Source organism: Mus musculus, chromosome 15 (genome assembly GCF_000001635.26).
Source record: "Mus musculus strain C57BL/6J chromosome 15, GRCm38.p6 C57BL/6J".
In the NCBI taxonomy this organism is placed as follows: domain Eukaryota; kingdom Metazoa; phylum Chordata; class Mammalia; order Rodentia; family Muridae; genus Mus; species Mus musculus.
Genome location: NC_000081.6, coordinates 48,720,232 through 48,747,231, shown reverse-complemented (window position 1 = coordinate 48,747,231; position 27,000 = coordinate 48,720,232). Strand labels below are relative to the sequence as shown.

General features: G+C 35.8%; 1 protein-coding gene across 9 annotated transcripts in view; it reads left to right on the top strand.

Moving 5' to 3' along the window:
* Csmd3 (CUB and Sushi multiple domains 3) overlaps positions 1 to 27,000 on the top strand; it is a 1,211,921-nt gene that overhangs the window by 45,327 nt on the left and 1,139,594 nt on the right. The window lies entirely within an intron of this gene.

Sequence of the window (27,000 nt, the reverse complement as noted above, 5' to 3'; positions counted from 1 at the left end):
CATATACCAACACAGAGACACACTTGTACACGTAGTTAAAAGTAACAGAACAAACTATTTCTTTAGGAAAAAAGAAAACAAGGAAACAAACAAACATGGACAGTATCTTCTTAAAATTCACTTCAGGTTATGAAGGCAAAACTAAAAACTTGAGAAGCAAGAAATCACCTTTATTTGTTAGCTGTGTTTCCTAGCTCAGGCTGCCCTACATACAGTTGACTGTGTCTCAGACTGGCATGAGTGGGAATGCTTCTGGCTTACCTTTCTCAGTCCTGGAGTTGTGTATGGCTGCCAACAGGTCATGTTGAGAATAACTATTGTAAAATCCATATGCAGGATTTTGATACTTTAAATACTTGATTAGTACAGGAACAGGATTTATCTTATAGAGCTGTTAAAAATGTAATTTGATTCTACTTTCTCATTGATTTCTTTTTTAGTTATCAAAATACAAAACAGGAATTTTCTTTAATTTAATTTAATCTTCACTTTTTTTTCTTTCAACTAATATGAATTGGGTGGTGTCTCATATATCAGCAGTGTTCTATATGGTAGGAATATAATAATGAAGACAAAATCATCCTTATGAAATCTTTATTTTACATTGGAGAGGCAAGAAAATACATTATTTACTAGTGATAAGTGTTATGTAAAACACAGTGTGATTTGCATTTATGGTGATAGCCTTCTTCCTGTTTTATGCATTAAAAATGTTGGGTCACAGAGAATTTCTTTGCCGCTCCTTAAAGATATCTTCTTATCCTACATCTTCTTATTTAGTATATTTTATCTCTTTATTGCAATACTTATACTGCAAAGTATGGTATATAAGTTACAAGTATACAAAAATATTTATCACTCAGATTTAAATCCTGTTATAAGAAGAAATACAGTCCAGAATTTGTATGTGTTAGTCAAATATGGTAGTTGTAAATTATAAACTTGTATTCTTCTTTGCAGTTAAATAGATGTCACAACTCAAATTTGCATGTGATAGCATTGATACCTTAGTTCTAGAATTACTTAAACCTGATTAGTTTTCTCCAACAAACAACCTTGCTTCAACTCTGAGACTCTTTATAAACACTTGTAAATAATACCCAAAGTGGGGAAGCATGTTCTTCATGCGTGGTCTTATAATCCCTTAATAATAAGTGTGGTTTACATTCTCAGATAGAAGATGTAATTTCAGTCATCAAATAATGCCACAGTGTTGCACAAAATAATCATTTCATAAATGCTCTGCAAGGGAAGTCTTGTTCCACTCCAACCTCCAAGTACTCTGAGATATATTTCAAGTATAATTAAATCATTCCCCAAGCCATTGCTTTGATACTTTTTTAAAAGAAGGAAATACAACATATTTAATTTAATTAACTCTGACAGGGTTAGTGGACCAATTGCCATTTGAAGTTTCTCTCCTCACTAACTTTAGTTCCAGAGAAAGGAAAGGAATTATGTTTCTGGGCAAGAATTAAGGAACCAATACCCATGCTCACCTTCCTCCAGTATACAGATAATTTGGAAATAAATAAATACACAATATGCATGTACATGAATCTTGTTTAAAAACATCATGACCACTTCGAACTTATTTCTTTTTCTTTTTTTTTAATTGGATATTTTCTTTATTTACATTTTAAATATTTTTCCCTTTCCAGTCTCCCATTTGGAAACCCCCTATACCATCCTCCCCCTCCTGGCCTCTATGAGGGTGCTCCCTCACCAACCTACCCACTCCAGTCTTCCTGCCCTGGCATTCCCCTACACTGGGGCATCATACACGCTCAGGCCTAAGAGCTGCTCCTCCCACTGATGTTCAACAAGTTTATCCTGTGCCACATATGCGGCCTTAGCCATGGGTCCCTCCATGTGTACTCTGGTTGGTGGTTTAGTCCCTGGGAGCCCTGGGGAATCTGGTCAGTAGAAGTTATTTTTAAATGAAACAACAGATTTTTCACACATAGGTAAAAGATAGGGAACGATAATGATAAAATTAAGAAAATCAAATGCAAAAATTACTAAATTTCTAATTAATGTCTATATGAAAATATTTGCTAAAACAGAGTCAAATTATATTTAAATTTACATTTAAAATTTTATACCATAATTTTTTATTTTATTTTTCTTATTACTTTTATTTTTTAATAGTCCTGTCATTACCCCCCTCCTGGCCCACCCTCCCACAGTTCTGCATTCCATTCCTCCTTCCTGCAGTCTCCAAGAGGATGCACCCACCCCAACCCCATCCCCGCCTTATTTTAAGATAAGGTAATCAATTTAATTATTTCTATAACCATTTACTACTTCATTAAAGCTTACTAATTATCAGTTGAGGAAAGAATGACTGCCTATGGAAGGAACAACAGTCACTAACATCACATTGAATCTATTAAAAGGATGGCACTACTTAATAGATGCCATTCATTGACCACCTACCGTGATCTTTCACACCTGAATGCCTTTGGATTTGTGTTTGAGGATTACCGTCATTCTTTTTCCTTGGTCTTTCAATTACATGTCTTTTCTTAGAGATGACTCAAAATCTAAATCTAACTCATGCAGAACCACAAATGTTTTCTTAGGACCCTGAAATGCAGATTAGCTATCTCTCTTTTTTTCCTTCACTCTGCTCATTTTTTCTTGAATACAGGGTTTCTTTTTCATCTGCATACTTCTACCATCCAGGAAGATAGTTTTGTCCTTTCCTGTAGGCAAATATTTACTATGTGAGCAAACACAAAGACATCTAAGTTCAATTTTGTAAAGCTTTGCTTAGAGCTGTCCTGCATATACTAAAGAAGATTATATTTTTGAAAGAAACAAAGGTATTTATAAAACTTTAAAGCTAAAATGTGGAGATACTGTTAGGCATTATAATTACTTTTACTGGAAGGTAAATTAGAATCCTATGCTTTTTATAAATTGTAAGGGATTTTATCTCTAATTTGATTTCTGATAGTGGGTCACTATGTACCCCACACTGGTTTCCTACTCATGATTCACCCTCCGTGATCTTACCAGTGACTCAAGCCTCCAGAATTCTGATATTTTAGGGCATAAGCCATCATATTTGGCTTCACGTTTCTTTTAATAGACATAAAATCCATCTGAATGGGATAAATGGCCAAGTTGCATCCCTGAATATATTGTTTACTAAGATTTTTACAATTGTGCTTGGCAGTAAAACTCTGTGTGTGTGTGTGTGTGTGTGTGTGTGTGTGTGTATGTGTGTGTGTGTACTCTTGTGTGTTAATGACAAAACAGAGTCCCTTAGTAGCTAAGTGTAAAACTGCCACAATATTGTTCTTAACTGAGAACAAGTCTATAAGGCATATTCCAAACATACTCAATAGGCTTGTAATTTGCAGATACTCTTCTTTATAAAATAAAGGGTGTCTGTTATGTACGGACTAAGAGTGCATATAGGATTTGCTTTGATCCTTCATATGTGAGATTGTTCAAGATCAAGATTCATTTTTTTTTTTCTGATAGATGCACATAGAATAGGCTCCCCAGATGTTAAATGTTTGTAATTTGGTGTCTATATCTAAATAATCAAATCAAAGAATAGAAAGATTACTTCCTTGACTGGGAAAGAATATAAGTTCTTGGTGCGTTTCCATCCTTTACTTTGCTTTGGACCCAAATACATCTGTCAGTTTTGTTTTCTGTGCTATAATCATGGCTGCTTCCAAGTTGCAACTGTTGACTACAGCAGTGAAACCAAGTGTAGCCACATCTTTGTCTTTAGCCAATACCTTTAAAAAGACTTGGAGGTTTTATAGCATGCTGGTTTTTCTTTTTCTTTTTTTTTTTTTCTTTCTAAACTTTGGAAGACTGCACTTCATTTCTTTTCCTATATGTTGAAGTAGAAATAGTCAGACTCTGATGACACATATTCATCTCACTTTATCCAGCTCTGCCATGCATTTCAAGTTAAATGATTCCTTCAGTCTAAAGGACAGGTGATATTTTTAAAGGTTATTCGTACCCCTCTGATAAGTCACAGTTATATTTTGGAAATTTATTTCCTGTGCAAAGAGGATGAGCTTTAATAGTTTCTTGGCTGTCATGCAGTAGACAAGAAGATCGTAAGGGTTTATCTAGCAAGCCTTGAAACAACATCTTGACAGGAATTTAAACGTATTAAGATGATCAAGTACTATTATTCCCATAGTTTCTCTAGTGAAAGACTAATATATAATTCAGTTTTTTTCTCAACCAAAGTGGCAATAAAAGGTAAATGGCTTTAAAGCACAACTATGTAGCCCTTGTATAGTCTAATATTTATAATAAAGTAATCAGTGTTGTCCTGGGGATCCATCCCATCTGCAGACACCAAACCCAGACACTATTGCTGATGCCAAGAAGTGCTTGCTGACAGGAGCCTGATATGGCTGTCTCGTGAAAGCTCTGCCAGAGCCTGACCAATACAGATATGAATGCTTGCAGTCTACCATTGGACTCAGTATGAGAACCCCAACAGAGGAGTTAACGCAAGGGCTGGAGGAGCTGAAGGGTTTGCAACCCTCTAGGAAGAAGAAGAATATCAACCAGCCAGACCCCCCACCCCCAGAACTTCACTAACCAAAGAGGACCCATGGCTGCCACTGCGGATGTAGCAGAGTGTGGCCTTATCTGGCATTAATGGGAAGGAAGGCCCAAGGTCCTATGAAGGCTCTGATGGCCCAGTGTAGGGAATGCTAGGCTGGTGAGGTGGAAGTATATGAGTGTGTATGGGAGTACCCTCATAGAAGCAGAGGTAGGGTAGATGGGATAGGAGATTTGTGGAGGGGAAACCAGAAAAAAGGATGAGAGTTGAAACGTAAATAAATAAAATATCCAATTAAAAAAAAGAAACTATTATGTACTTGGTGCAGGATATGAAAATCCTATAAAGAGAAGGCTATTTCCTATGAAATTAAAATAAAAGCAGGTGGTCACCATTAGTTCATAAATACCTAATTCTGTCTTTGTGAGTGGCTGTGTCCTTGCTGGTGTCTTGTAGGTTTCTTAGGAAGATAGCCTGAGACAGTACATATGAAGGTGTTTTTTGAATAATAATGTTCTGTAAACACTGAGATTATTAATAACATCAGCCAGGTACTCATGAATCATCTCCTGAATTCTTTCTGACAAATAAATCATTATAGAGGCAAGATCTGGTGAATACCATCTGTTTTTGTCAAATTGTTAAGAATATTATAATCTTAGAGTTGTTTTGGCTATTTATGTTTCTCTGCTCATTGAGGTACTTACAACAAACTATATTTCACTGTCACTGTAATATTGGCACCTTAGAGTGTTGGTGAGAAATCTAGAATGATTTTACATGGTATATGTACAGAATCTATTATCTACCATTGTTAGTTTGATTTTTCAAGGTATGCAGGTTCTTATATTTCTTGAAGTTTTAATTGTTTCTCTTAACCTCATATACAATAATACCACAAACTTGAAGTAAGGAAGGTAAACTGGTTAGACTGGAAAAATGTATTTTAATTTTTAAAAATGTATCTATTTACCTGGGAGGGAGAGAGGAGGTGAAGGGAAAAAAGTGGGGAACTGGATCAGGTATGGGAATAGACAGGAGAGAAGTCTAGAGGATCAGGAAAATGAATAGAAATATGTAGCAGTGGGAGGTGGGAAATTGTGGGTAGTTACTAGAAAGTCCTAGACACCAGGGAATTGAGAGGTTCTCAGAACCCAGTGGGGATGACAATGACTGAAATGGAAGGAAAAGCCATCCATTGACTGCCCCACCTGAGAATCCATCCCATCTGCAGATACCAAACCCAACACTATTGCTGATGCCATGAAGTGCTTGCTGATGGGAACCTGGTATAGTGGTCCCCAGAGAGGCTCTGCCAGAGTCTGACCAATACAGATACAGATGATTGCAGCCAACCATAGGACTGAGCATGGGGACTTCATTAGAGGAGTTGGGAAAAGACTGATGGCTCTGAAGGGTATTGCAACCCCATAGGAAGAACAAGAATATCAACTAACCAGATCACCCCAGAGCTTTCAGGGACTAAACCACCAACAAGAGTACACATGGATGGATCCCATGGCATCAGCCACAGATGTTGTAGTGGATGGCCTTATCTGGCATCAATTGGAGTGGAGGTCCTTGGTCCTGTGGAGGCTTGATGCCCCAGTATAGGGGAATCCTAAAGCAGTGAGGCAGGTGTGGGTGAGTGGGTGGAGGAGCAATTCTCTTAAAGATAAATGGGAGGGGGCTGGGATGAGGGATTTGCAGAGGGGAGACCAGAAAGTGTGACAACAGTTGAAGTGTAAATAAATAAAATAACCAATAAAAATTAAAATAAAATGTTTTGTCCAGATCATTTGGCTACTAAAAAAAAATTGAATAAAATAAAATGATCTCAGAATCCCTGACCTTATGTTAAGTATACAGAATTATTAAGGGAATAATATCTTATTCCCCAACCCTGGTGCATCAAGTCTCTTCAAGATTAGGAGCATCTTCTCCTACTCAGGCCAAACAAAGCTGCCCTCTACTACTTATGTGCCCTGGGCCTGGGAACAACCAGTGTATGCTTTCGGTAGGTGACTTGTTCTCTGGGAGCTCCCATGGTGGTGGTGTCCAGTTGACACTTTTGGTCTTCCTGGTGGGTTTGCTATCTCCTTGAAGGCCTTAAATCCTTCCCCTAACTATTCCATATGAGTCCCCAACCTCAGGCCAAAGTTTGTCTGTGGGCATCTGTATCTGTCTCAGCTGCTAGGTAGACTCTCAGAGGGCTGCTATATACCTGTCTACAAGCACAATGTAGCATCATTAATAGTGTGAGGAGTTGGTGCCTGTCAGTGGGATGGGTCTCAAAGTGAGACAGTCATTGGTCACCATTCTTTCCGTCTCTGCTCAATCTTTGTTCCTTCATTTCTTTTGACAGGACCAATTTTGGGTCAAAGTTTTGTAGGTAGGTCGATATCCCCATCTCTCCACTCAGGGTCCTGTCTGGCTCCTGGGAATGGTCTGTTTAGGTTCCTTGTCCCCACTGTTGGACATTTCTGCTAAGGTCACCTGAATTGACTCCTGGAAGTCTCCCTCATCCTGAGTCTCAGGGATTTTCTAGCCAATCCCCCAACCCTCAACCCCAGCAGCTGCATATTTCTATTCAATTTTCCTGGCCCTCTGGGAATCTTATGGGTTTCTCCCCAGACATGATTCTGGCCCCCTATTGCCCTCATTCTCCCCTTTCCACTTGGGTCCTTCCCTCCATTTGCCACTCATGATTATTAGTTCCCCCATTCTAAGTGGGATTCAAGCATCCTCACTAAATATTAAGGAAGGCCCAAGTGAGGATGCTAATATCCACTTATCAGTGACTACACACCAAACATGTACTTTAGTGTTTGGGTTACTTCACTTAGAACGATATTCTCTGGTTCCATCCATTTGCCTGCAAATTCATGACATCCTTGTTTTTAGTAGCTGTATTTAATAGCAGTATTCCATTCTGGAAATGAACCACATTTTCTGTATCCATTCTTTGATAGACATCTGGGTTGCGTCTGGTTTCTGGCTATTACTTATAAGGCTGCTGTGGATATAATGAGTACATGTCCTGTGATATGGCTGAGCATCTTTTGGGTATATGACCAGGAGTATCATAGCTGGGTCTTCAGGTTAAACTATTTCCAATTTTCTGAGTAACCACTAGATTGATTATCATAGTGGCTTTACAAGTTTGCAATCACACCAACAATGGAGAAGTGTTCCCCTTTCTCCACATCCTAGCCATCATGTGCTGTCGCTTGATTCTGGACTCCGATTGACAGAGTAGTAAGCACCCTTAATCAGTTAGCTGTAACTCCAGGTCCCCGTGTTCCATCTTAAGAATTCTTAATATAAGTCATACTATGCTTCCAGGCATTTTACCTGTGTATTCTTAGTTAATTCTTTACTCATCCTTACAGCTGATATTCGTGAGTTCAAAATTCTAGGACGATCATCACAGAATTTTTTATATTTCCTTATAATATGCCTACAGATTTAATTAGGCAACTATTTACTAATTAAAACATTTCCCAAACCAATTGTAACCTCCCATAATCTATTGTCACAGTTATGGAATTGTATTCTAATGCAAATAATTACTTCTAAAGCCACGGGACCCTGTGAAGAACATTTTCAAGAGCTCATATGCAAACTAATTACACCATGTTACTACCATGGGAAACTAACAGGAACACTTGTACATATTTGATTTGCTATTTTAATCATTGCAATGGTATATCATAACAAACCAATCAGTAGAACTCTGAAATTATTTAAATAATAATTCCATCATTCATTCACTGCTGAATCTATGTGCTACCCAATCTTAGCTGTTAAATATATATCAGATTTTGCTGCACTAGGCTATAGTTTTACTATTTCCTAATTTTTTTAATTAGATATTTTCTTCATTTACATTCCCAATGCTATCCCAAAAGTCCCCCATATCCTCCCCCCCACTCCCCTACCCATCCACTCACACTTCTTGGCCCTGGCGTTCTCCTGTACTGGGGCATATAACGTTTGAAGACCAATGGACCTCTCTTTCCACTGATGGCCAACTAGGCCATCTTCTGATACACATACAGCTAGAAACAAGAGCTCTGGGGGGTACTGGTTAGTTCATATTGTTGTTCCACCTATAGGGTTGCAGACCCCTTTAGCTCCTTGGGTACTTTCTCTAGCTCCTCCACTGGGGGTCCTGTGATCCATCCAATAGCTGACTGTGAGCATCAACTTCTGTTTGCTAGGAACCGGCATACATTCACAAGAGACAGCTATATCAGGGTCCTTTCAGCAAAATCTTGCTAGTGTATGCAATGGTGTCAGCGTTTGGAGGATGATTATGGGATGGATCCCCGGGCTAAATCGATGTATATTCTGAACTTCATCAACTTAATTTTAATGAGATGATTGACAATTTGTCAATATTTCCAATAAGTTTTCATTATGGAAAGTTTCTAATTTCTAATACATAAAGACTATCCAATTTTTAAAAATAGCTACTGTCTTAGTCAGGGTTTCTATTCCTGCACAAGCATCATGACCAGGAAGCAAGTTGGGGAGGAAAGGGTTTATTCGGCTTTCACTTCCATACTGCTGTTCATCACCAAGGAAGTCAGGACTGGAACTCAAGCAGGTCAGGAGGCCATGGAGGGATGTTCTTTACTGGCTTGCCTCACCTGGCTTGCTCAGCCTGCTCTCTTATAAAACCCAAGACTACCATCCCAGAGATGGTCCCACCCACAAGGGGCCTTTTCCCCTTGATCACTAATTGAGAAAATGCCTTACAGTTGGATCTCATGGAGGCATTTCCTCAACTGAAGCTCCTTTCTCTGTGATAACTCCAGCTGTGTCAAGTTGACACAAAACTAGCCAGTACAGCTACATATATTTGTTTACTGATAAGTTTTGGCTATTAGAAATTTTATCTCTTACTCTCCAGTTACCAAAATTTCATCTTTTTTTTTTTTTTTTTTTTTTTTAATTTTCGAAACGGGGTTTCTCTGTGTAGCCCAAGTTGTCCTGAAACTCACTTTGTAGACTAGGCTGGCCTTGAACTCAGAAATCCATCTGCTTCTGCCTTCCAAGTGCTGGGATTAAAGGCATGTGACACCACTGCCCCAAAGTTTCATCTTTAATTACATCAATTAATGCTCTTGTTCTGGACTAATTTCAACAATTCTTAAGTTTCAAACTCTGTAATTGGGATCTAGAAATGTTTTTCAATTTATTTTGATGAATGAATGCATTTTAGGCATAAATGTATAAACATATAAGAGAATGTGGTCATAGGCCACGTGTATTTGGATGCCTCATTCATTTTTTTATTTAATCATGATTTGGTTAAGAATTGTGAAGTGTTATATTGAACTTCTAGATTCTAGCTTTTACAGGTTCATAAACAAGAGGAAGAACAGGCATTTCATTGTTCATCTGTATTTTTTTTAACTTGGGAGGAAATATTAATTATACAATTATAATATACTAAGCAACCATCTGGAGGGAACATAGTTTAATTATGAAAGAAACTGAATCAAAAAAAAACCCTAATCCATTACATTTATAATATGATAGCTCTATAATAATTGTAAGTGGAGAGTTCATTGTAATTATTCTGGAATGAAAAACAACATTCAGTAGAAAAAAAACCTAGTGTCTAGAATAAATAAAAGATTTTAATTCTCCATATTAAGAATTTAGAAAAAGGAAATATGCAGAAATGGAACATGGTGTATAAAAGGGGGACTAAGTGGCAATGCTTTGGGTATTTTTGTGCTTACTGCATACAAGTACCCAAGGAGCTGAAAGTATTTGCAGCCCCATAGGAGGAACAACAGTATGAACTAACCAGTACCCCCAGAGCTCATTGGGACTAAACCACCAATCAAAGAAAACACATGGTGGGACTTGTGGCTCTAGATATATATGTAGCAGAGGATGGCCTACTCGGTCATCAATGGGAGGAGAGGCCCTTGGTCCTGTGAAGGTTCTATCCTCCAGTATAGGGGAATGCCAGGGCCAGGAATGGGTATGGGTGGGTTTGGGAGCAGGGGTAGGTGGGAGGAGATAAGGGATTTTTGGAGGGAAAACTAAGAAAGGGGATAACATTTGAAATGTAAATAAAGAAAATATCTAATAAAATAATTATGTAAAAAATAAGTGTTTAAAAAAATAAGAGGAACTATTGTAGATTTGTAAAGGGCAGGCAATTGTTAAACTCACAGACATATGTAAATCAGGATTTGGGTGGGCTTCTTATTGGATAACCAAGTAATGCTAATTTTAGCTAATACAATATTTTAAAGAGGTTATTTTATTTTAGTTTGTGTAAAAATATTTTTTTTAAAAATGTAAATTGTGACAACCTTCTCAATTTCTAAATTTCGGAGACTACATGTGCATAGAAGTGGATCCAAATCAGGAATATTGTCCACAGTGCTCAACCCACCATTCACTCACTGCTGAATCCATAGTTGCCTTTTCACCATCTTAGAAAATATACAACAGAAAGGAAAGTACCTGAAATAATAAATAATCTATTAATAGGAAATATCAGTTAATCACATATTTTCATATGAGAATGACATTTTTCACTGTAGGTTTTTAAATATCCACAATGAAATACAGCAAGAATATGTCAGACAAATAGAATGAAGGAGAAAATACCAACAATATTGATAAAATAATTAACAATTCAAATACTCACTGTGAGATAATCATTATGGTAAGTAAGTACTATACATATTAACATTCAGCAATTCTTATACATGGACTTTTTGTATTATTTACAACTGTGAAGGGATAATAAATTATCATCCTGATAGTCTTAATTTTAATACTAAAAATTTTGTTTTATTGGAAACCTCAGCCTCTTACAAATCAAAATATGTATTTATAGTTGAGCTTAAAATCATTGAGCAATTCTAGCATCAAACACCTAAGATTTGAGGAAGCTAGACTTTAAATAGGACAGTGTTACTTTCAAAACATCTGTGCTTGTGGTTATGGTTCTATGGATACGTAAGGTTATGCTATCATATCTTTTTTTTTCAGTATCACTGAGAATCCAGTATCACTTTCTCCCTTGTAGACTAGTTTCATGATGAAAGTTAAATGATGCAAGCCACACTAATTTTGGAAATACTGTGGTGCTCAGGAAAATATTCAGTACATTTGATCCATTCTATCGATACCTGCCTGATTTTCACAATATGATTTTATGGGAAAAACAATATAATAAACAAACTGGAAGAGAGAAAATAAGTAGAGTTATCAGGTAGATGATTATGATTGATAGATGGTAGACATATAGATAGACAATAGGTAGATGATAGATTAATTGGTGATAGATAGATGATAGATATAGAACCAAATACTAAAGTTATTACTATTTGTATTGTTTGTATTTTTTACTTCTAGAAATTGATAAAAAATGACCTAAGTTTGGGAGAAATTAAGAATTACTTCAGTGTCATAAGGACTATGAAAAAATTATTGAATGTTGAATATTGAAAAATATAGTCTTGTTATCAGTATATTGAAATTAAGTACAAAGAAGATGCTGTTTTACCTCACTATGGGCTCCTGCTCTGTTTCATAGTGTGAAGAGTAGAAACTCATTACAGGTAGGCGAACCTTATAAAACTGACAGTTGCAAACTTAATTTTAATCCCAACAGACTATTTTCTGTTAATGTCTATGTAGTAATTTGTCATTTTAAAACAGATACATTATCATGATTACATTCCTTCCCTGAGTTGGAAGAAGAAAGTGAAGAGGAGGCCCAGCCAGCTATAACTCAAATACCTTGCAACAGTCATATACTCCCTCTGTAGTTATTTCCATGATGCTTTAGATTTCATGATAAACAAGTATCTTATTTGATTACCAAATGTGTCTCAGTAGCTAATATCTGTGTGCTAAAAATATCTCTGAGATGAAAGTCAATGAAGCTACTAAAATTGTGAAAAGAGCAATTCAGAGAGCCGAGGATGCCTTTTCTAAAAGGAACGCATGCTGGTAAATTCAGGACTGTAGCAACTGTAATCATGCAAATGTTTCTCTTCGGTTTGAATTTCCTTGGTGGGAATTTTGTTAGCTTGACAGTCTATTTTAAGGGTCATACTATACTTATGCAATTCAGTAAGACAACTATGTTCGGGTTCTGACTCTGTCCCAGATGTTTAAATGTTGTGAATGAAAATTACCAGAATTTAAAGACATTAGTTCTTGCTCAAATTCCAGTGGTCCAGAAAAAGGTACTAAGTAACTCAGATTCAGTGAGATTAAAAAATCAAATGAGACAGTCAGTATATTGCAAACACATTTTTCCATTTAAAATAATTTGTTCTGAATATAGTAACACAAATTATTTTTATGTATCCAAATCAGAAAGTAGAACTTAATCCTTCATTTCCAAACCTAAAATTCTCAACATATCTGTACCATTTTTTTTTATCATACTGATACTATCTTATTTGAAAATGCCTTTATTCTGATTTCACATCTACATATAAATTATCAATCTAAATATGGATCTACCTCCACTTAAGCCCTGAATTTATTACCTATAGAATGTAGATAGCATGCCAATATGATCAAACATTGATTGACTTAAATTCTGAATCTCTTTCATATCAGCCTATGCAGACAACATTGGAATTGCACCAAAGGAGAGTTAGTGGGTCAATGAATGTACCCTGGTGCAGATGTAAAATACTAGATGTTTTTATGTTAGACTGATATTCTGCTTAAACTATTAAATCTTTTCATACTTTATCACTTGTCCCAACTCTCCCTAGATATTTTACCTCCTGTAATCTTCTGAAATGTATAAATTCTCCTGTTTTTCTTCCCTTGATTCAGATGCTTAATGGACTGTTAAATACATTGAGGATATGAATTTTGTCATAATGTTACGAATGTCTCACTTTGTCCTTGAAATACAATAGGCTACTAATTTATCTCTGATTATTAAGACTTGTATAAGGCCGACAGGTGATAAAGAGTGATACTGCATTCATAACAGGACTGCATCTGTCCTTTTACTTTAAAATTTAAGCAACAACTTTTACAGACAGACATTCTCTCATTTCAGTCTCATTGGGATGAGGTCATTCACTATGGTGGGGAAGGGTAACTGCATTCAATTGAAGAAAATTGTGTGTGTCTCTATGTTCCATGTTTTGATCCTTACATTGGAGCCATGGAATAGTTAATAAACAAATGAATGAATGAATGAATGAATGAATGAATGAATGAAGAATATAGCTTGCATGTTCAAATAAAACTAAAGTTTTGTTTATATAGTATATACTGACATTGATTATAGTTTTCCTTTCCTCTGTCATCCCAGATCTGTTACACTTCCTACACATCTAAATCCATACTCTTTGTTTCTCTTTATCATTAGAAAACAGGTATAATAATAATAATAATAATAATAATAATAATAATAATAATAATAAAAACTAAGAAACATAACTAGATTAAAACAGACCAAAAACCAAAAAAGCTAATGATAAGACACACACTTTTGGCCAGAGAGATAGCCTATAAAAAGAAAACTGAAAGCATATGAGCAAAATGTCCATAAAGTTAAAAAATAAAACTGTTCTGGCTAAGGATTATGAGACAAACTTCCCCCAAAATACCATTTTCATTTTGTGTTGGCCATTTAGTGCTGGGATAGGAAATAACCCATTAATTGTGGTTTGTGTATTCAGTGAGACTCAATTGGAGAAAACTAATTGATCCATTGTGAGAATTTATCAATAAGAAATAGCTTTCTGGGTTAGGGACGAGGGCTTTTATCTACTTCCCTCCTCAACTGACTGTCCCAAAATCTCTTATTCTCCACACATTTCCCATTTTGAATCATTGTAATTTGTTTTCATTTACTGCAAGAAAGTACTTACCTGGTAGCTGAGCAAGACACTGATCTGTGAGTACAGCAGAATGTTTTAGCAGTCATTTTATTCTTATGTTACTTTAGCTGAACAGTGGCGTTTGGTTTTCTCTTTCCTCCGTGTCTTATCTAGTCCCAGGTTTTGGGCCACTCAGACAGTATCAGGCATGTATTTTATCTTATGGTTGGACCTTAGATCCAGTCAGATACTGGTCGAGTACCCATAAATTTGTGTCAGTACTGTTCCAGTACTTCTTGCATATGGGTCATCATTCTGGATCACAGTGTTGGTAGATGAGTTGATGATAACCTATCTCCTCTTAGATCATGGTAAGTACCTACTGGTACCATGAATACTAATCAGTAGTGGTGAATGTCATAGGTAGGGACAAACTCCAATTTCAGTGAGCAGGTATCGTCCTCAGCAGTAGGTCTAACTATCACTTGTTAACCAAGAGCTTTGCAATAGCCTAGGTTATTGGCTTTCATGGCGCACCTTTGGCCAATAACTCTATTAGATTTAGCCAACTCCCAACACTGTAGATCTCATTTGAAGGTAAAAGATGTATAGTTGGGGCTTTTTTTCTCCTATTATTTGTTAATCCCATTTATATTTTTTTCATATCTGCATATATTTTACAAGGCTACTACTGTTTAGGGTTCTCAAATGACCCTTTCCTTTAGCCATTTCTCTTCATACTAACAATTTTACCCCCTTCTCCTCACACCTTTCCATCTGATCACTCCACTCTACCTTACCTATATCACTCCCCTTACCTACATCTACTATGTCTATTATATTTCCCCTTTCATAGGGACATCCTCCACTGTTATGTGGACTGTAACAACTCGTTGAAGACTTAACAGCTAACTTTCACATATAAGTGTTACCATATGTCTCTTTTTTAAAATAGTGTAATTTCTATATCAAAAGCATTACTTTCTCAGTTTTGAATCTTCCTGAGATATGACAGGCTGGCTCTTTGACATTAAGAGAGCAGCAAAACAAAAATATTCCTTCGCTTTCTGAATTAAAAACATTTTTTCCTCGTTTTCATTTCAAAATATATGTTCATTAACAGTCTAATCACTAGAAATTTATTCCTTCAGGACGATTTTCCTTATCAATAAAGGATCTCATTTGTAAAAGTTTTCTGGAAGCATTGTCTGATTTAATCTATCTATAAGATATTTGAAGTGACAAAAATAAAATACTAATTCTTAACTCACATAGATTGTTTTCAGTAAAACTGGGTGGCACTCAGTAATGTTAACTAATGATTGCTTTAACTAATTTTATCACTATCTTGTGATTAGTTAATATAAACATATATCAACAATTAGAACATAAAACATTTTTTGTTAAAACATTTTATTATTATGCCATGTTTTTATATTTTTATAATAAAGAAAATAAGTAAGCAGAGAATGAGAATAAATGAAAATAAATGCTGTGGCTGTTATTTACTTTATATTCTCCACATGAAGGTAAAATTTAAGTTAATTTCTGTGAATTAACTGAACTCATAGTCAAAGTCACCTCGTTGACATGTAGTTGTATACTCACCTGAAAGGAGAGAAGAGTGAGCCATATGAAAATATTCAGTTTGTTCAATTGTCGACAGCTTCCACCCCACAAAATGAGATCCATGTCCTGAAAGATGCTTCATCAGCCACTACACAATTCTTAATATGTAGTCTGTCCACAGAAATAAAAGATAGAGTAGGGAGAATGCACACTGGAACAACTGCTGATACCTTCACAGTTTGTAATATTCTAAAACACCTTATATTTTGACACTATCTTTTTAAAACTGCAACTAAAATTCACCGCTAATTCAATGGAATATAGTAGGACTGATTTGTGGTTTTCTACTGTCTGATAATGGCAACTTTAAGCTTAAATGTTCATAAAAATGTCTAAATGAACAACATGAAAATCTGAAAATAAGATTTAATGAGCATAAATGGATGATTCTTATAAAGAAAATTATATGGCTTCTAAATATAAGAAGAGAGTTCAGCTGGATTTTAATAAAAATGCAAATTGAAATTGCAACATGGTTGCAGGTTCTATCTTTTTGAATTGCCTTTTTAGTGTTTTCCAATCTCTTCTTCTTCTTTTTCATCCTATGCCATAAAATATAAACATTATTGCTTTCCAAATATCATCTTGGGCACTTTATCTCCATGAAGTTCCCTTGGGAGTTAATATCTCCTTTGTGAAAATGTTGAAGAATTTACAAGTACTTTTCCTAACTCCTATACATAACCTAAACCATTTCTGCTCTCATTACAAAACCAAAGCCCTCAAATGTGAGGGAATCCCATGGAATGAAGGCAAACCAAACTTATGAAGCACATTTTATATACTGAATTTTTCACTTGAATAGAAAATTGACACATATTCCAGGGAGCATCTTATTAATTTAGTGAGCTCATTTTTATTACATATTATATCATTGCATCTTGACATAAATAAGATACATAATGCTGAAGGACACTGATAGGCCATCTTTTCTTTGAAGTATGCTTTGAATAAATATTGCCTTTACCTTTTTTTAGATTGTCTATTTATTTTTCCTATTAGTATCTTCAGATAAATACTGAAGTTCTAAGTAAATTTATGCAAGTTCTAGTTATTAAGCAGTTCTATATTGCTCTGAAATTATCTACTTATTATTTTGACTATGGAAATTAGTTTAGACTTTTTTTTCTGTAGTGGGGCTCATATTTCACAAGTTCTGTGTATCTTTGCAGCTGACATTCTGTTGGGTCTGCCCAATAAGGGGCATGAGAGAACAGACAGGAAGCAGGTGGTGTACTTTCTGTTTCCTCATGTAAAGTAGCATTTATGTGGACTCTGACACCAGCCCCTGAACTTCATTCCATCCTCTCCAGACTTACAGCACTTTCATAATGCCTGTAAAGTGTACCAGAGCTAGCATAGCATTCCATCTCTTCTGAGGTCTATTTCCTTACCTATGCATCTCTATAACAAATTTATGATATTTTTATACATCCTCAAGTTATACATCCTTACATATTTCTCCAGTTTTAAGGGTTGGGCCCTCTCATTATATCAGCTACTGTTTATCAACTGTTTAAAAAGAACTTTACAGTTTCTTTCTGTCCTCGTGTCCAGTATGGCACTTATTTGTGACTGACTCAAATTGACAAATTGACTAACAAATTCACACTTAAAACATATAAGGAGGTAACATACACTACAGAAGTGGATGCTCACAGTCATCTATCTATTGGATGGAACACCGGGCCCCTAATGAAGGAGCTAGAGAAAGTACCCAAGGAGCTAAAGGGGTCTGCAACCTTATAGGAGGAACAACGATATGAACTAACCAGTACCTCCTAGAGCTGTGTCTGTAGTTGCATATGTAGCAGAGGATGGCTTAGTCGGCCATCAATGGGAGGAGAGGCCCTTGGTATTGCGAAGATCATATGTCCCAGTACAGGGGAATGCCAGGGGCAGGAAGCGGGAGTGGGTGGGTTGGGGAGCAGGGCAGGGTGGAGGGTATAGGGGGCTTTGGGGATAGCATTTGAAATGTAAATGGAGAAAATATCTAATAAAATGTCTTAAATTTAAAATGAAACACAATTTATTTATGAAATATATCCTGAGTACCTTTTAAATACTGATACCCAAAGTACTACTGGAGACACTAAAGTTCTAAGGTTTCATTTTACTTTTGTCTCCAGGAAATTATAATATAATTGAGAAGAGAAAGTGGTGAAAACTGAGGCACATTGCAGCGTCAAGAAAAGAACATTAAATAAGTGGCAATACATGGTCCTTATTATGGTCAAGATTTTTGGTGAGGAGTGAGCATTGAAATATATGTCTATACTTTAATCGCAAGGAGCAATAGGTGGTGTCACATCAGAACTTGTTTGAAGTTAAAGAATAGATAGAAAAGGGAAAAAACGTGACACCAATAGTTTTTATTATGAAGATGCTGCGATTTGTTTGGGCCTGGAAAGAGGAAATGGGAGGCAGAAGTGATGTAATTAAATTGTAGTCTAAAATAAAGAAAGAGGTAGTCCAAAAAGAAATGGCAAACTAGGTGGTTAGGGACATTGTGTACAATAAAAGAGAATATAAAGAATAAAACTTATAGAATTATTAATAGGACAAAGGAGTCAACCAATGAGAAACTACTTATTTTCTTCCAATAAAGTAATTTCTGGACATTCATTCAAATATAATACGCAAAAGTTACAAAATGCCTGGGTTTCCTGAGAACTCTAATATGGGTACTAACTATACATAGCTCTCTGGATCCTATGTATCCATGTGCAAGTTAATAAGTCTGAAAGAAACTCATTGCATTTCTGCTTAGTCTTTGTTCTCAGAGCCTTCATTGTTGATGGATGGTATTGTCACTGATAGAAGCCTTAGAGACTCTGAAGCATTCCAGTAGCCAGGTTCTTCAGCTGTGTCTATGGAAATGTGCAAGACAGTATGCCTTCTTCTACTGGAGGCATCAGGGTGGGCATCATCATCAATCCTTCACTGCTTAGACTGGATTGCAATAGTAGACCTGCAGTGGATTTTTGTTGTTATTGTTTTATCTTGTTTTGTTTTTACTCTCTTGTTGGAATTTTAAAATCCACCAATCTATAGTACAGATATGCATAGGTGACTAATTTTCTTCATTTTTTTACATATAAAAAGACACCTAAGCATCTTTTCACCTTCATAAAACTCTCCTCATTTGTCTATGTATTTGGATAGTATTATATGTTTTGTTTGTAATGATATTCACTTCCTATTACTCCTTTTTTCCCTCCTGCTTTCCTGCCAACTAGGCTCCATACCCTCTTTCCCAACCCCAGTGTTTCAGTGTGTGTGTGTGTGTGTGTGTGTGTGTGTGTGTGTGTGTGCATGTGTGTGTATGTGTATGTGTGTGTGGCTTGTGAAGGACGAATACATAATTTAACCAAATAGTGCCTTTTAAAAGAGTTTCTCTCCACAAGTAGAGATGAGTTATTAGAATGAAACTTGTACTTCAGGACCAGGCATTGGCTAGGCCTTCAGACAATGAGGTCATAAATTTGAGAGGGAGCAGCAATGGTGTATGGAAGGTAGTGGAGTGTCGAAAGGAAATAGGAAATATGATTCAATTGTGCATGTGTGCATTCTCTCTCTCTCTCTCTCTCTCTCTCTCTCTCTCTCACACACACACACACACACACACACACACACACACACATACACACACACAAACACATACACACACACCATCCAAATGGTTGCAAATTTTTTTTTTTTGAAATTTAATATACCTTTGCAAAAATGAAATCACTCAAACCCTCAGCAACATAAACTTCATGTTTTAAATAAATACAATCTTTCCCTGCTCCTTAAATAGTCTCAGTTTTCATTTTTTTCTTTTCTGTATATTACTGTTCATTTTATAAAATTATTCATAATTCTCAGATCAACTTTATAAAATAAAAACTTTGTTTTAGGAAAAACAGTTAATCTTGCTTCATGTATTTAGGAAAATGTGCTAGTTTACCCACCTATAATGAAGAATTTAAATCCATTGTATCAAATAAGCAGAAAATTCAAAAATAATTTGACAACTTTAGTAAAGAGAAATGAATCTTCTTGAAATCAGGAAAAAAAAAGTGTGAGTTTGGCATTTGTTTGGGGAAGCAGAAGTTAGTTTTTTTTTGTTGTTGTTTTGTTTTGTTTTGTTTTGTTTTGTTTTGTTTTGTTTTGTTTTAAACTAGCTGAAAGGGCTGTGTGCCTAGAAAGATGGGAGGGGAGAAATGTAATGCAGCACTTAGATGCCTGTCTGTCTGTCTGTATCCACTTATTTCTTTCTCTCTCTGTCTCTCTATCTATCTCCTCTCTTTCTCTCTTCCACTCTCCCTCTCCCTCTCTCTTTCTCACTCCATGTATTTGTTTTACTTGAAACTGCAGCTTGTCAAAACATTCTGGCTACATCTTGTGTTGTGCAGAACATTTTGTTTGGGAGGTACATTCATGAAAGGCAGCAAGGGAATTTAAAGCATCCTGGGGCTAAATGGAACTTTTGTTCTGTGATTTATTTATGAGTGAAGAAATCAATTCCTTCAAATATAAATTTTCTTTACTTACAGAAGGAGGAATTGTTTCACAACATTTACTATGATTAGTTATCATTGTGCTCTTGGGCTTTGAAATTAGATGTGTTGGTGCCAATGGCTGATTCTCCAAGACACTGGCAGCCCTTACTATTCTTCAAGACTTATCCAAGAGACAAAAAAAATGCTGAAAGCTGTTTGGGTAGGGAAGTGGAGGTGGATCAGAGTGAGGTTGGGATTGGGATTATGATCAAACCACATGATACTGGAAACTCTCAAAGAAGGAATTAAAAATTAAATTGTATTACGATAAACATGTGAAAATATATTTATTCCAAGAAGTAAAATTATTACCTAGCAAAAATATTTAAATTTACACATTAAGTGTTTTAATTACTTAGTAATCAGCGATGTAAACTGGTGTATGATAAGAATGATTAAAAAAACAAACACAAACTAAAATAGTAGACAATATTTAAAGAGAGGCATAATTGATCTTTTCTACAGTGTAAATGGGAAGTGAAGGAAATATCTGCTGGCCACACAGGACGTAATTGCATTTCTATTGATAAGAACTTTGTTGCTTTGTTGTTTTCCTCAGTTGCATTCTGGTGGGAGAGTTTCCCAAAAGCAATAGGATAAACTGAAAATTTGTATTATAGATTATAAATAATGCAGTTATTTATTGATGTAAAAGTGCTACCTATAAAATACTCCTGGAACATACTCATTGTGTTCTACATTGTAATTGTAGGATAAATATAAATTTGTTCAAAGAAACCTAAAATACACAAAGGTCACATTATTAGAATAAATCTCATTCATAACTATTTACGGCCGCATTTTATTGAGAAATAAAGAGAATCAAAGGTCTGTGAATCATCCCAATACCATAACATAGGCACATACTTTCTGTCTTCTTTACCATCTCTTGATTCAATCCAGTGTGATTATGGTAATCCTATCCATTCCTCTGCCTAAAATCACAAACCTATTGCATAGTTTACATTTAGCATGCCCATCATCTTGAATTTTTTTCTGTATTCCATTTTCAATGCTTTCTTACAAGGGCCAGTTTGTATTGTTTATATTTCTTTGGTTATTACAATATCTTCCGTACTGATAGTACTTTATTTTGTTTTGCTAAGTCGATATAATATTCAAAATGTTACTATTCAGATAGAACTTTGTCTAATTCCATGTAAAGAGCAGCAACAGTAATATTTGTTAAAATTGGTTGGTGGTCATTATAATTTAGTTCTTTTCCCTATCCAAATACATCTTTGAAACATTTCTTCCAGAGTGGTGCTAGGCACTTTCAACTCAATTAGTGGCTTATGCTTGTACTTTACCTGGCCTTTCCCCTCACACTGGAGTATTTACATAATTCTTCCTTATAGCAATAAGATACAAGTCTCTCTTTTTCTGTTTCCCTTCCAGTTGCCTCCACCTCCATACACACACATTCAAATGCTGCCTATTAACTAATCAAATGAATGCACGAGAGGAAACTCTACTTAGGTATCACTCCCTCCTTGTTTATCCTCTCTTCATTACACCACTATTTAATGAGCATTCTGTTTACAAATATGTGAAGAAAAAAAAAGAAATGTCACTTTAAAGTCCATGCCAATTGGAGGAAGCAATGTTTGGCTATCCGTGTTTCATTATTAATATTAAGTAGTATCAATATTATTACCATTTCTGTTTTAGAAATTACAGAGCAGGCAAAATATGGAATTATATGTTTTTAACTTACAGTTATGCTTTGACTCTGTCAGATCTAACGAGGCTCCTGCCTCATTTCATTCTTTTAGTAGTGTATCTGCTCAAAGCTAAATTTAGACGATCATTTAGAAGATGAACTGATTTGGAAAATCAGGAAAAGATGCATTTATACTTTAGTTTCATGTTTTTCTCCTTGCATTGATTCTTAAGATGATATCTAATTTGAAATTCTTGTACAGTTATAAATGTTCATTAGATAGTCTTTGGTTAGTAATTCTTTATCAATTGTCTAAATTTCTGTTGGCTGTTTATTTTTTATTTCCTCAGAGGAATCACAGAATAGATCTCAAAAGTAAGTGGCATGACTGAGCTAACATGCAGATGGTTCCTTAACATATCCAATGTTTTTCCAATTAACAGTACTTCTGTCCTTTCTAAAAGTTGCATTTTACATATTTAATATTTTGTACAACATGAGAAATTATAAAATTTGTTCTATAAACTTAACGTGGTCTAAAAATAAAATCCAAATAGAATGCAGGTAACAGGTTTTCTGCTACATACATCAAATTCTAGACAAACTTGTAATTCACACTATATTTTTATTCTCTGGTACTCATTTCTTATTTATCAATATCTGTACAAAATTACATGAATTGGCTAAGTACTTCAATTGTTACTGAAGATAGAATGACTTACTGGTATTTACAAATGTAAGTATCAATCAATAAAACATTTATATTCACATATACACAATAATATAATGTATATCTATCTTTATTTAATAGAAAACACTATGTCTGTGTGTGGTTAAGTACAGAACATTTGCCTAACATATACAGGCCCTTTAATAATGCCCATCACTGCAAAACAGAAACTAGTTTTAAAATATTAAAAGACTATTTATTTCATGAAACTGTTTTACCAGATTTAAAATCTTTAATTTGTTTTTATTAATTTATTAAAAAAGGAAATTAAAATATAGCAGGAAAATATAGAATGTCATTGTTTTTAAATATTTAAATCTACAAACCTAGTGTAAAGGAAATATTTCTTATAAAATCACAATACATGGTTGTGTAAAAACTGTCAATGCATGCGTTCATATTTAAAAATATAAAAATTAGAAAATATTAATTTCATATCTTTTGTGTCTATATACTTTTTTGGATTAGGAGGTAGTAATTTTTTGCTTTTTTAGTAGTTTTTATTAGGTATTTTCCTCATTTATACTTCCAACGTTATCCCAAAAGTCCCGCATACCCTTCCCCCAACTCCCCTACCCACCCATTCCCACTTCTTGGCCCTGGCGTTCCCCTGTACTGGGGCATATAAAGTTTGCATGACCAATGGACCTTTCTTTCCAGTGATGACCGACTAGGCCATCTTTTGATACATATCCAGCTAGAAACAAGAGCTCCGGGGTACTGGTTAGTTCATATTGTTGTTCCACCTATAGGGTTGCAGTTCCCTTTAGCTCCTTGAATACTTTCTCTACCTCCTTCATTGGGGGCCCTGTGATCCATCCAATAGCTGACTGTGAGCATCCACTTCTGTGTTTGCTAGGCCTGGGCATAGTCTCACAAGAGACAGCTATATCAGGGTCCTTTCAGCAAAATCTTGCTAGTGTATGCAATGGTGTCAGCGTTTGGAGGCTGATTATGGGATGGATCCCTGGATATGGCAGACTCTAGATGGTCCATCCTTTTGTCTCAGCTCCAAACTTTGTCTCTGTAACTCCTTCCATGGGTGTTTTGTTCCCAATTCTAAGAAGGGGCAAAGTATCCACACTTTGGTCTTCATTCTTCTTGAGTTTCATGTGTTTTGCAAATTGTATCTTATATCTTGGGTATTCTAAGTTTCTGGGATAATATCCACTTATCAGTGAGAGCATATCATTTGAGTTCTTTTGTGATTGGGTTACCTCACTCAGGATGATGCCCTCCAGATCCAACCATTTGCCTAGGAATTTCATAAATTCATTCTTTTTAATAGCTGAGTAATACTCCATTGTGTAAATGTACCACATTTTTTTGTATCCATTACTCTGTTGAGGGGCATCTGGGTTATTTCCAGCTTCTGGCTATTATAAATAAGGCTGCTATAAACATAGTGGAGCATGTGTCTTTCTTACCAGTTGGAACATCTTCTGGATATATGCCCAGGAGAGGTATTGCAGTATCCTGCGGTAGTACTATGTCCAATTTTCTGAGGAACCGCCAGACTGATTTCCAGAGTAGTTGAATTAGCTTGCAATCCCACCAACAATGGAGGAGTGTTTCTCTTTCTCCACATCCTCGCCAGCATCTGCTGTCACCTGAATTTTTGATCTTAGCCATTCTGAGTGGTGTGAGGTGGAATATCAGGGTTGTTTTGATTTGCATTTCCCTGATGATTAAGGATGCTGAACATTTTTTCAGATGTTTCTCAGTCAGTCAGTATTCCTCAGGTGAGAATTCTTTGTTTAGCTCTGAGCCCCATTTTTTAATGGAGTTATTGGATTTTCTGGAGTTCACCTTCTTGAGTTCTTTATATATATTGGATATTATTCCCCTATCTGATTTAGGATAGGTAAAGATCCTTTCCCAATCTGTTGGTGGCCTTTTTGTCTTGTTGATGGTGTCTTTTGCCTTACAGAAGGTTTGCAATTTTATGAGGTCCCATTTGTCAATTCTCAATCTTACAGCACAAGCCATTGCTGTTCTATTCAGGAATTTTTCCCCTGTGCCCATATCTTCGAGGCTATTCCCCACTTTCTCGGTGTCTCTGGTTTTATGTGGAGTTCCTTGATTCACTTAGATTTGACCTTAGTACAAGGAGATAGGAATGGATCAATTCGCATTCTCCTACATGATAACCACCAGTTTTGCCAGCACCATTTGTTGAAAATGCTGTCTTTTTTCCACTGGATGGTTTTAGCTCTCTTGTCAAAGATCAAGTGACCATAGGTGTGTGGGTTCATTTCTGGGTCTTCAATTCTATTCCATTGGTCTACTTGTCTGTCGCTATACCAGTACCATGCAGTTTTTATCACAATTGCTCTGTAATACAGCTTTAGGTCATTGTCTATATACTTAAACAGTAGAAGTCTCTATTTTAAATATTTTGTTCTAAAGATTATTTGGAAATATTTTTCTATTCTTTCAGGCACTTTAATTTTTTGATCTATATAAGTATATGCACATAAACATATGCACATATACACATATATATTTATACAAATGTTAGTGTGTATACATATATACATACACATATAAAAATTTGCAAACTTGTTTTTCAAAATTAATTAACACCTGTTTCAAATAAATACCTTTCTTCATATTGAAAAGGATTCATTTTTGTATTAAGTTATCAGTCCAATAAATCCCCAATGAAAAAATGTGTAAAAGTATGAGTTTTATGTCTTACTTCATGATGTGTCTGTTAGACATCTGTCCATCATAGTGAGAAATATCAGATGGCAATCAAATACTATAATCACATTTGCAAGGATCTTTGCAGTGCCTTCACAGTTGGACTCACACTATTATAGATTATACAGATCTAGAGTTTAAAGAATGAAAGTGTTTCACTATGAAATTACATGTAGTGAACATGATAGAACATTGTGCGTTGAATTTAACCCTCTACATGCAACCTATATTTGGTTCAATTTTCAGAAAGTTAACACTGCATCTATGCATGCATATCTTATTTCTTATATACCTTACATCTTATATATAAGCCAAAAGAAGATCATAACTAACCCAAAACCTTTAGTGCTCTATAAATGTATCTACAATAAAGAATAGTGCTAAAATAATAAGGCCAGGTTTGAAATAAAACTAACTAATATACTATAACACAATAAACAATCCGATGTGAATGGCTGTGCTGCCACCCAAGGCCATAATGGTATATATGGTCCATACTGCCACTGCAGGCTCAGGCCATATTGTCTGGGATTTGTGCTGCCCCCTGAGGCCATGTTGGTGTACATGATTAATGCTGCTATGAGACATCAAGTTGATGTCTGTGGTCCACACTGCCACTAGCAAGCAGGTCTCTGATCCGAGTGGCCAGCAGAAAACATGATGAAGTCCTTGAACCATATTGCCATCTGAGACCATGTGACCGTTTATAATTCATGCTGTCACTGGTTGCTTTGGGCAAGGAAACTTCTTTTTCAGTGGTATCAATGACTACAGACTTATAACTGAGAATGGGAGAAATTGAAGGTTTCTATGACAACCCCTCATCCTACTCAAAGAAAAGAGAGAGAGGGAGAGGGAGAGGGAGAGAGAGAGGGAGAGAGAGAGAGAGAGAGGTAGAAGGAGAGAAGGAAGAAGGGAGAAAGAGAGAATGAAAGAGTCCAGACCAAAAGCTACTGAAGAGAGTTCTCCACAGGAATAACAATATCAACCAACCAGATCCCTCAAAGCTCCCAGGGACTAAAGCACCAATCAAAAACACATGGAGGGGCCCAAGGCTGCAGCTTCATATGTAACAGGATTACCTTATCTGGTTTCAATAGAATGAGAGCCCCAGTGACCCCAGCATAGTGGAAGGCTAGGGTGCTGAGGCAGGAGGGGTTGATGGGTGGGGGAGCACCCTCATAGAAGCAAGGGCAATGGGAGAGAGTAAAGGGGTTTAACTGAGAAGGAGGATAGTATTTGAAATGGTGAATTGAAAAGGATAAATTTAATAAGGTGGTAAAGATGCTACAATTGTATCTCTTTACAGCTGATGTAGTCTGGCAGGG